The sequence below is a fragment of the Quercus robur genome, chromosome 3 (assembly GCF_932294415.1).
Source record: "Quercus robur chromosome 3, dhQueRobu3.1, whole genome shotgun sequence".
NCBI lineage: Eukaryota > Viridiplantae > Streptophyta > Magnoliopsida > Fagales > Fagaceae > Quercus > Quercus robur.
The window spans coordinates 28497073-28509208 of NC_065536.1; positions in this window are offsets into that span (position 1 = coordinate 28497073).

Genomic DNA, 12136 nt, shown 5'->3' on the forward strand with positions numbered 1-12136 from the left:
AAATTGCTAAAATTATTACCTATTAATATACTAATATTATTATTTTAAAAAATTGGGAGGGAGGGGGGAATGTCAATATATAGCTCCGTCTATGAATTGAGCTAACCAAAACTCACCTTTAATAATGATTCTTATTTATAGGTTCATTTTTTTTTTTCTTCTCATTTTTTAAGATTCGTAAGTTAATATCATATACAAGCAAGAAGAGTTCTTACAACTCTTAAAAAAAGGCGGAGTGTTATAAATATTTGTTTTTATTAAAGAAAAAAAAAAAGGAAGTTAAAAATTCTACTTGTTGGATCCATTTTTTAAGAGGGGGTTTAGGCGCATATATAAATAGGAAGTATTATAATATTGGTTAAATGATTAAATTCATCATTTTGTAATGACTTATACTTTTAGACAATAGTAATTTATCATGAGAATATTAGTAATATTTCTTATACTTTAATATGATGAAATTTTTTTTTTATAATAATTTTATTGTTACAATAATAGGTGAGGGAAGATTTTACATTAGATTTACTTGTTGAAAACACCATTACATATTTATCAAATCTCAATATTTTCCTGGTGAGAATTTCCTTTGGGTTACTCTCAAAAGTCAAAACTATATTTCTTCCTCTTGGAATCTATTCCTTACATATTTGTTGAGTTTTTTTGGAATAAATAAAGCACATGAAGATTTAGAATCAGTCTTGACATAGGAAAAGGCCTGGAAATCAAACAATGAATTACACCACATTTTTTAGGGATTAAAATCAAACCAACCACATATCGAAGGGACCAAAATTGAATCAACACGATATTTAAAAAATCAAAATTGAACCAAACCCATAGACAAAGCAACAAAATTATTCCATTTTTAAAAATTTGAAGGATCAAATTTAAACTAATTCCAAATTGTTGGGACAAAAAATATAATTCATTCTATATAAATATTTGATAAATAATTAATTATTAGATTTAATCTACATCTTATTCTCGCTTGTAAATTACAATTAAAATGTAATATGGACTGTCCATGTGTTATATATAGGATTTCATTGGTATAAATTTAAAATATGAATTAACGAGCTCACTTTTTTTTTTTTGAGAATGTCATATCAATCTATATGAATAGGAATAGCATGCATGTAAGTTTGTTTAAATAATGTTTCTTCATTTTTTTTTATTTTTTTTAAGAGAATTTCAACCTCTAACATCCGTTTTTGGTGATTGATTTTTATCAATAGGCAAAAACACCAATTGGTTTTTAGTGTAAATAGGAATTGAACTCGATAAGAGACTTTATTATTTGAACTAACTAGAACTCATTGTTCTTCCATTTCAATATGATAGCAAGCTCATTGGAATAACTCATTGAATTAACAGGTGTTTCAGACTTTCAAGCCAAGGCAAATTTGGTACTAGCCTAAACTATCATGCGAATATTGTGCACATGATATGCACAAGGGACGGAGCCAGGACTTGGAGTTAGGGGGTGGGCTCTACTACTAGTTGTGTGCGGCAGCTCCGACTTTTGACTCTGCTACTTTATAACTAAGGATTTTTGTTTAAAACTTTGTAAATGACCAAGATTTTTGTTTTCGGTAAAATAGATTGATTGGGCTTAATTTTTTTTAACTTTATTACTGGTAATTTTTGTTGTTGGGCTAATGTTTTTGGACTTGTATATTTTATTTTAGATATAATCTATTAATTTTTATGGCCTTTAAAAGGTGGAAAATGCTAAAACTACAAATTTTTTACAAATTACTAATGTGGTGAGTGGTTATTGATAATTAAGTAAAAACTTATGCAAATGTGCAAACTAATAAAAATTTGCTACCACAATAATTTGTAAAAATGTTGTAAAAAAGTGTGTGACTATAGCATTATTCTTAAAAGAATTGATGGCATTGTTAAGGGAGGACAAAATGTAATTTTATTGAACAAAATTACTAAAATTAGTACCTATTAATATACTTGATGATGCAAAGAAAATTAGTAGGCCGAATACTCTGGGCTTTAATGGACTAGTAATTGCTTAGAAGACATGAAATGGATAAAACATGATCAAAGATGATCGGGGTGGACTGGCCAAGAACCTTCCGATGCTTAAGTTAGTGTCTCTCTTAAATTCTAGAGTTCCAACTTTTTAGAAGTTGTCTAAAACTTACCTTCATTTGATGTGAATGAGTGTTTATATAATGTGCTCTTGAAGCAGTTACTTGTCTCATAACTTCCCCTATATTTGAGGAGGTCAAAGGGTTCAAGGTTAACTTCCACAACCGCTATAGGAGTTAGAATATTTTATTTTTATCTTCTATAACTGTCATTGGAAGTTAAGTACTAAGTAGAAAGTTATAGCAATGAACCAGGATCTTACTCATGCCTCAAAATAATAACACGTGGTTCAATTTATTTGCTCTTGTAGATAAATCTCTATGGAATTTTTCCAAGTGTCAAGGGTCGTCCAGGTGCTTTCCTCATGGACAACCCATATGCCTTTGGAAGACCGTTTTGCTAGGTACAACCATTCTTGTCTTCTTGGCCTAGATGACTCTCATGGACAAATTGGAGTTGGTTTAATTTCTAGTTCACCATTAGTTGCCACCTTGTCCAAAGGTCATCCAGAGCACTGTAAAATTTACTGCTGTTCTTTGGACGTGCCTTTACATTAGTTGTTAGATGAAGTGCCACATGTCATGACCTCATTGGTGATTGGTCATGTCGATTTACCTTTTCGAGGAATATGCCACGTGTTGTTCTCTAGTTGGTTGCGTCGTTTCAGATGCCAAGATTCATTGCCTATAAATAGTGGAATTCCTCTCCTACCCTTCACATTTCTTAAATTTTCTCCCTTGACATTCCTCGTCCAGTGCCTCATCTAGAAGTATTTCTGCAACCCTAGTCTTCCTTCGTCTAGAGTCAGGTACTCTCCTCATCCTCATTCTTAGGTTTTCCTTCAAATTTCAACATGTCTGAAGTTACTGTCTCTTCATCTAGTAATAGTGTAGATAAGGCTATAGACGAGTACCATGGCTCAACCAGTTATAGTGGTTCCAATAGTGGGAATACCATGAACGAGGAATACACATTTGGTGTTCCTGGGGTTCCTCTTGAGGTTTTCTAGGAGCATCGTAGGATGAGGGCAGCTTCTAGAGCTGGTACCTCGACGAATGTTCCTTCGTCCCCTCCGTTAGACGAGGTAGAGACAGTGTATAATTATGCTGTAGGCATCCCTTCTAAAACAGATGAAAGGAGACTTACTACACTTAGGAGTTGGTACCAAATCCCAGACGACCTTAACCCTAGGTTAGCCATCTGTAGGGAATGGTGCTGTAACCCTCGTTTTGGGATAGGCGTCTATGAAGCTTACCTTTTAGGGGGACTTAGGTTACCCCTTAATGCCTTTGCTAGGGAATTACTCACTAGGTTAGGTTTAGGAGTGTGTTAGTTCAACCCCAATGCATGGAGACTGGTCATCTCTATGCAAGTTTTGTGGAGGGAAGTGTTTGAAGGGGATCGTCCTCTCACTATGGACGAGTTCCTCATTTGCTACAAACCCTTAGAAATTAATCAATCTCTTGGCTTTTATCAATTCACAGCCAGGGGTAAAGATTGTAGGTTAATAAAGTCTTTGGTAACGTCTGACAGAAACTAGAAGACAGTGTTTTTCTTTGTCTCTGGTTTCTGGTCTGGGCACCCTATTGAGGTTGGCAGGGATCCATTTGCCCCTATTGGAAAATTAGGGAAACTTTGTCCTAAAGGTATGTTTCTTTTTTCTTTTTTTATACAATGTTTTTATCTTTTGCTTATAATCATCTAACCCTTCTCTTTCTTTCTTTTTTTATATCTGTTAAACGACCGTCTTTAAGTAAATTTCATCCTTTTTACTTAGAATTTATTTGGGTATTATTTGAGTTATATTTTTTAGCTAAACTTTATTAATTTTCTTTTAGGGATGGCAACCATGAAAGAGAATAAGGGAAAAGAATTGGTGGACAAGGCAACGAGGCCTGAGGCTCAATCCCAGCTTCGTCCTTCTATTGGGGACAAAAGGAAAACTTTATCCAAGATGCTTGACTCGGGAAACCTTCCCAATCATCAAGGAAAGAAGGCGAAGCATGGGTCTTCTAAACCTAGGGTTGTCAAACCTAGTCTTCCCACCTCTCAACCGTCCATCCAAATCTTTGATGTAGAGTTGTCCATTCCCCTTGAAGTCACTCCACCCAAGACCACTATGCCTACCTCGTCTCAGCCTTCCCAAAGGATTCCTATGAACCTTCTAGAGAATGAGGACTTGGCTTGGGAAAGGTTTGAGAAGGTTGTGACTAGTAAGGATGTGGCTGCATGCTACGACATGTCCTTCAAAGAATTTGAGCATTCTGCTATTCATGATCTTTTCAAGGTATGTAATTACTTTTACCTCGTCTTGTCATAGTAATATGCATATGTATATATATTTTTTATCAAAATTTTTAATCACTTGTGTAGGCAGTGTCAAAGTTCATAGCCGCATCTAGGCAGGCCACGAAGATGGCCAAGACAAGGATCTTGCTTGAGACGAGGATCTAGAAGGTCAAGGATGACTGCAAGGGCTGGGCTAAGGTGGCAACCAAGGCTAAAGACGAGGCCAAGGAACTCCAAAACCTCGTCAAAGAGCTCAGAGTTAATATTGTTAAGAAGGACACTCGTCTTGACTACCTTCAAAAAAGGAATGACGAGCTGAGTACCCTTCTTAACAAGGCCAAAGTAGACGTTGTAGTGGAGTTCAGAGCTTCCAAACAGTTCACTGATCTATTGGACACCAACTATGCTGCTAGTTTTGAAGACTTTCGTATGGACACTATGGAAAACTTCCCTGAAGTTGACTTTAGCTCCATCAAGCTCAACCTTGGTGCTACAAGCTCTCTTCCCCAGACGAGTTCTGAAGATGTTAATATTAAAGATGATGCCACCACTTAGCCTGCCCAAGACGAGCCTAACACTAGAGATGACCCCCTTTAGTGAAAGTTAAATTTTAGCGTCTTAGTTTCCCTTTCTCTTTTTCCTTTTTTTTTTTCTTATTAGGCCCGTTGTTTTGGACCATTTGAAGTTATTTTACATTTTACTCATCTATAATATTTATGACGAGCTTCCAAACAGTTACCTTTTAGGCTTTTATTTTATAAGGGTTTTGGGACGGTGGTCATCTACCCTTTTCTAAACTTTTATGAATGAATGTTTATTTTCATCACTTTTCCATTTACTATTGAACATGTTATTGTATGGACGAATTTTTCTTTATTTACATCATCCATTATATTGGTTTCAAGTGTGGTCTGTCCACTCATGAAGGCATTTGGTCGTCCATGATAAGAATCTTCTCATGTTCAACATCTTTACCACTCTTTAAATTTTGCTAGTATAACTCGCCTTATGAATGGCATTGGTTTTACCAACTTTAATCATCCAAAGATTTGATAGCTGGTTCTATTTTTCGTCCACAAGACTCATCTTTTAGGCAAGACGTTTCCAGCTTTTTACTCTTCCAAAGATTGGATTATTTTAGCTAGTTATACTTATCCATGGACTTTGAATATTCTTACGTGCACGCATTTTCACATCCATTGGTTGAGTGAATACGCTTCAGGATTTCTCTCGTCCATTGTTTAGACGAGTGTGCCTTAAGCTTATTTTTCTTTGCTTTATCCCTATTTCAAGGAAAGCTTAATAGACATTTCCTCCTTGCATCCAAAGATTTTACTTGTGTTAGGCTGTTAGCCTTCTTGTGGATGAACTCATGAAAATTAGAAATTCATACATCACATATATTTGAAACCCAAACTATATATATGTAACATAAACATCGTTGTTAGGACATATGTGTTTCACATGTTAAGAACATATGTCATGATTTTATGTAATTGGCTTATCCTTTGACAAAACGTACTTTACTTGTATTTAGGTAGATTTAGGATGTTTTTAAATACTTTAAGAAACCATGTTTCAAGATCAAGTGTTGAAGCCTTCAAGTCTGTCCAAGAAAACAAGCTAAAAGTGCAGAGTTACTAAAGCTTGACAACTAGCTCAACAACTAGCATGTGTTGAGGTTTAAGGAAGCTGTTCAGCCTGTGTGCTCGACACTTGCTCGACAGTTGCTCCACACCTCCTATCTGTCGAGGTTTAAGAATTTCAGAATTCTGATATGATTTTCTTGGAATCTGTGAATGTTTCTTTGGGCCTTCTTTTCTCCTAACCCTAGACATATAAAAGGATTGTTTTAAGGGCCGTCAAACAGTTCACAAGTTGCAAAAGCATTGAGCAAACTCTATTCAAGTAAATTGTGACCGGAGACAAAGTTCTTGCCCTAGTTCATCTCTTTCTCTTGAAGAAGTTGCTGTGTATGTGCATCGTAGGATTTTGTGATCAAGCATCTTCTTGATCTTCATTGTGTGGATGAATTGAAAAACTTTGCAGCCAACAACCTTCTTAGTTGGTGATTGAAGTCGCGTACTGGGATCCGCGCAATTGGTTAGTCACGTACTTGGGAACCGTGCATCGAAAGGGGAAATTGTCACTACAGAACAAGACCAATTGGGTATTCAGGTAAGGGTTCAACTGTAGGTTGGTAAGGTACTTGGGATTCATTTACTTGTAACCGCTTGTTGTGATAATAGTGGAGTTTCGAGAGTGGTGACCTTAAAATCACCCGACGGGGTTTTTGCCATTAAGTTTTCCCCGTTCGTAAACAAATCACCGTGTTATTTATTTTCCACTACATAATTAGTTTATTGGTGATTTGTTTATGCTACCACGCATTTGCATGATAATTTGATTAAATAATAAACTTGACTAATTAATCAATTAATTGATCACACGGGTTCAATACGTTTTTGGCCTATCAATCGTCCACAAGCATGGCACATGCTTTAGAAGCTAGTGCCTTTTAGGGAATTAAGAACACATATGGATCATCTATGACTTTGTCCATTGCGCATAGTTTAAAAACTAATACATCTTTAGGGAATTAAAATACAACACATAATGCTAAAAAAGAACACATGTAACAGAAAGCAAACATATGTAACAGAAAGCAACAAATAACAGAAAGCAACAAACTTTATTTTGTCCAAAGTGACAACATCTAGGACGATTTCATCCATGATGCTCGTCCAGGCTAACCCTTACTGATAATATCTTCTTAAATGCTCGACATTCCAAGGGTACTCTAACTTTCTCCCATCCAGGGCTTCTAAGTAATATGATCATTGCCTTTTGCAATTAATAACCCTGTAGGGTCTTTCCCAATTAGGTCTCAGTTTCTCATGGGCTGGATTTCTGGTTGTCAAAGAAACCCTTTTTAGGATGAGGTCTCCAACGTTGAAGCGCCTAGGTATGACTATTGCATCATATTGTCTAGCCATGAGGTTTTTATACCTCGCTGTCCTTTGCTCTGCGTTCATCCTTACCTCGTCAAATCAAGGTTGAGGCGAAGTTGCTCCTCGTTATCCTCATCCTAATACTTCATCGCCCTGTGGTTTGCCATATGCACTTCAACACATATCACTGCTTCACTTCCATAAGCTAGTTTGAAAGGAGTTCCCCCTGTGAGGGTCCTCACAGTCGTCCTATAAGCCCATAAAACTCCTAGTAACTTGTCTGGCCATACTCCCTTTACCCCCTCAAGCCGAGTCTTGATGATTTTCAACAACGATCGGTTTGCCACTTCTGCTTGCCCATTTGCTTACGAGAGGGGGGACAAGGAATAATGATTCTTGATTCCAAATTTCTCGCAGAAGTCTCTAAAAAACGTGTAGTCAAATTGCCTTCCATTGTCTGATATTAATACCCTAGGTACCCCAAACCTGCATATAATGTTCTTCCAAACAAAGTTTTTGACATTCTACTGTGTGATCTTTAATAGGGGTTTTGCTTCCACCCACATAGTGAAATAATCAATCCCTACTATTAAAAACTTCATCTGCCTGGTTCCAAGCGAAAAAGGACCCAAGATATCCAATACGCATTATTTAAAGGACCATAAGGCCATCATCAGGGTGAGATACTCCGATGGCTGCCTGGGGACATTGCTGAAGCGTTGACATTGGTCACACACCTTGATGTAAGCCTTTGCATCTGCTTGAATAGTTGGCCAGTAGAAACTTGCACGGACAACTTTATGGACTAGTGCTCTTACTCCTGAGTGATTTCTGCATGCTCCTTCATGTACTTCCCTCAACACATAGTTTGATTCGTCCGGAGCTAAGCACCTTATGTAAGGCTGAGAGAAACCTCTTTTGTATAGTACCTCATCTATGAGGACATACTTGGCAACTTTAATCCTCAACTTTCTAACCTCATTCTTGCCCTCTGGAAGCCTTCCATCTTTGAGGTAAGTTACAATTGGAGTCATCCAATTTTCTTCTCCTTCAATATGCTGTACGTCTAGAAGATCTATACTTGGCATGTATTGGACTTTATCATACTCATTCATAGCTCCCCCTACTGAAGCTACTTTTGCCAAAGCATCTACTTCCATGTTTTCCTCCCTTAGGAGTTGAACAAAACTGACTTCTTTAAATTTCTTGACAAGCTGATTTACCTTGCTGAGATACTTCTTCATCCCATCTACCTTAGCTTCACACATTCCATTCACTTGATTGATAATCAACTAAGAATCTCCTTGGACTACCACTGATTTTGCCCCTAAGAACTTAGCCAATTCCAATCCTTTAAGGAGAGCTTCATATTCAGCTTCATTGTTGGGGGTTTGGTATTGTAGATGGGTTGCATATTTCAATTTATCTCCTTCCGGGGACTTGAGTATAATTCCAATTCCTCCCGCATATAACGTGGATGAACCAACCACATTGACGATCCACCTCTAAGCTTCATCCATCCCGTCTTGCTCACCTCGATTGGGAGTGAACTCTGCAATGAAATCCGCCAATACCTGCGCTTTTATCGTGTTTCTTGGTTGGTACCTAACATCAAACTCATTGAGTTCTATGGCCCATTGGATTAGTCGTCCTGTGGCTTCCAATTTGTTCATCGCCTTCTTTAGTGGATGATCTGTCAAGATATTTATGACATGAGCTTGAAAGTAATGCCTTAACTTCCTTGAAGTCGTGACCAAAGTAAAGGCTAGCCTTTCCATCATTGGGTATCATCCTTCTACCCCTCTTAGCGCTCGACTTGTATAATAAACCGACTTCTGTATCTTTCCTTCTTCTCTAATCAACGCTGAGCTCACTGCATGCAGGGACACCGCTAAATACAAATATAATTTTTTGCCTAGTATAGACGGGCTTAACAGAGGAGCTGCTGTGAGGTAGGCCTTGAGGTCTTAAAAGGTCTTTTGACACTCGTCCGTCCATTCAAATGCCTTCTTAAGAACCTTAAAAAATGGTAAGCACTTGTCAATAGCTTAAGAGACAAACCTGTTAAAGGTAGCAACTCATCCGGTGAGAGATTAGACTTCTTTGATGTTCCTTGGTGGCTCCATATTCAGTATTGCCTAGATTTTATCGGGATTCGCCTCAATTCCCCTATGTGAGACCATGAACCTAAGAAACTTACTACGAGAACTCCAAAAGCACACTAGCTCGAATTCAACTTCATGTTATATCGTCTAAGTGTATCAAAGGTCTCTTAAAGGTCATCCAGATGCATTTCCTCATCCAAACTCTTTACCAACATATCATTTACATAAACTTCCACATTCCGTCCAATCTGTGGATGAAACATATGGTTAACCAGCCTTTGATAAGTTGCTCCCGCGTTCTTCAAACCGAAGGACATCACCTTATAGCAAAATAAGCCTTGGCTGGTAATGAAAGACGTCTTCTCTTGGTTTACCGCATCTATCCTTATTTGATTATTGCCTAAGAAGGTGTCCATGAAACTTAGCAATTTATGACCCATAGTTAAGTCCACTAGATGGTTAATGTGTGATAACAGATAGCTATCCTTTGGACAAGTTTTGTTCAGATCGGTGAAGTCCACACACATCCTCCACATACCATTAGTTTTCTTAACCATGACCACATTGGCCAACCAATCCAGGTAGTAAACTTCCCAGATAAATTTTGCCATGGTCAACTTCTAGACTTCCTCCTTAATAGCCTTATCTCGTTCGAGAGCAAAAATCCTATTCTTTTGACGCACAGGTTTCGAGGAAGGATACACGTTTAGACGGTGGGTGATTACACTTGGGTCAATACCCGACATTTCCTCGTGACTCCATGCAAACACATCCATGCTCTTTTTTAAAAAAATGGACAAGGTCTTGCTTCGTCTTCATTTTCATGCTTGTTCCAATCCTTGTGAACTTCTTGGGGTTGCTTTTGTCCAAAGGAACATCTTCCAACGCCTCTATGGGCTCCATGGTAACCCTTCTCTCATCTATGCTTATCGTCTGCACGTGCTCGTCCATGGCCAACATGGCTAGATAGCATTCTCTGGTGGCTAATTGGTCTTCTTGCACTTGACCCACTCTGTAAGCTGTTGGGAACTTAATAGACAAATGGTAAGTAGATGTTACTGCCTTCCAACTGTTTAAAGTCAGTCTTCTAATGATAGCATTGTATGACGATCAACAATCCACGACAAGAAAGTTTACTTCTTTGGTTATCTATTGTGGATATGCTTCGACCAGCACTAGTAACATACTGGTACCCACGGGCTGCACTTTCATCTCTCCAAATCCTACCAAGGGTGAATTTACTGGACGAAGTTGGTCTTGTCCAAGCCTTATTTGCTAGAAAGCAAGATAATATAAGATGTCCGCCGAACTTCCGTTGTCCACCAACACCCTTCTGGCCGTATAATTAACAATAAACAAAGTGATGACGATCACGTCGTCATGTGGGTGGTGAACCCTTTCAGTATTCTCGTTCGTGAACGTAATGGCTTACTCATCTATTACCCTCATCCTTGGGGATCGTCCTGAAAGTTGGACATTTTGCACTACCTTTAAGTACGTCTTCCTTAACTTGGAAGATTGTCCTATCAAGGTCCCTAATATGATAACTCTTATTTCTCCAAGTGGGGGTTGTGACGACTCTTCTAGCTTTCCCTTCAACTTCTCATCCTTGTGATCTCGTCCAAGGAAATTTCTCAATTTTCCTTGCCTGATGAGATTTTTATCTGCTGCTTCAAATCAAAACAGTCATCTGTGTCATGTCCATGATCTCTGTAAAAGCAGCAATACTTGTTCCTATTGCGCTTGTTAGGATCTCCCTTCATTTTTTTCGACCACTTCAAGGAAGGATCATTCTTGATTTGCATAATCACTTGTTCAAGCAACATGTTCAAAGGCATGTATTGCTAACTTTGCACTGAAGAATTTGCCTTCTTGTTGTCTTGATCTTTCTTCTCTCCCATTCGTGCCTTCTTTGGATGAGGACCCTACTTAGGATGGTGTGGGAGATCTACTTTCATTCGCTCGGCTTTTTTCCTCTTCTTAGCTATAATTGCGTCTTCTGTATTCATGAAATTTTGGGCCGAATGAATGAGTTCAGCCATGGTTTGAGGCTCTTGCTTATAAAGCTTATGGATGAATAAATCAGAGTTAACTCCATTATGAAAGGCTACCAATAACAACTTGTTGTCCATCTCGTCCACCATCAAGGCTTCCCTATTGAAACGAGTAATGAAGGACCACAAGCTTTCATTTTCCTCATGCTCTATGGTTAACAGGCTGGACGAGGAACGTTTATACCTTTGTCCTCCGATAAAATTGTTGACAAATAGCTTACTCAATTCTTCAAAAGAACTCACAGTATTTGGAGGTATCTTGCTAAACTACACTCGTGCTGGCCCTTTAAGGGTGGTAGGGAAGGCCCTGCACATAATCTAGTCTGGAAGCCCTTGAAGGTGCATCGTAGTCTTGAAAGTAGTGATATGATCAAAAAGGTCGCTAGTTCTATCATATGAGTCCAAGAAAGGCATCTTGAACTTAGGAGGTAAGGGATGACAGTTGATGGAAGCCATGAAAGGGTAGTATGTTCAATGAACTAAATCATCTATGGGATTCGCCCTTCTCATGTTCTCCCTCATCTCGTCCATGGCCTTCCTCATCTAATCCATCTCCATCTCCAAATCCAGCACCCTTCGTGAAGCCGTACTCCTTGACTGGTTTACAGGTTCAGCATTTCCTCCTCTA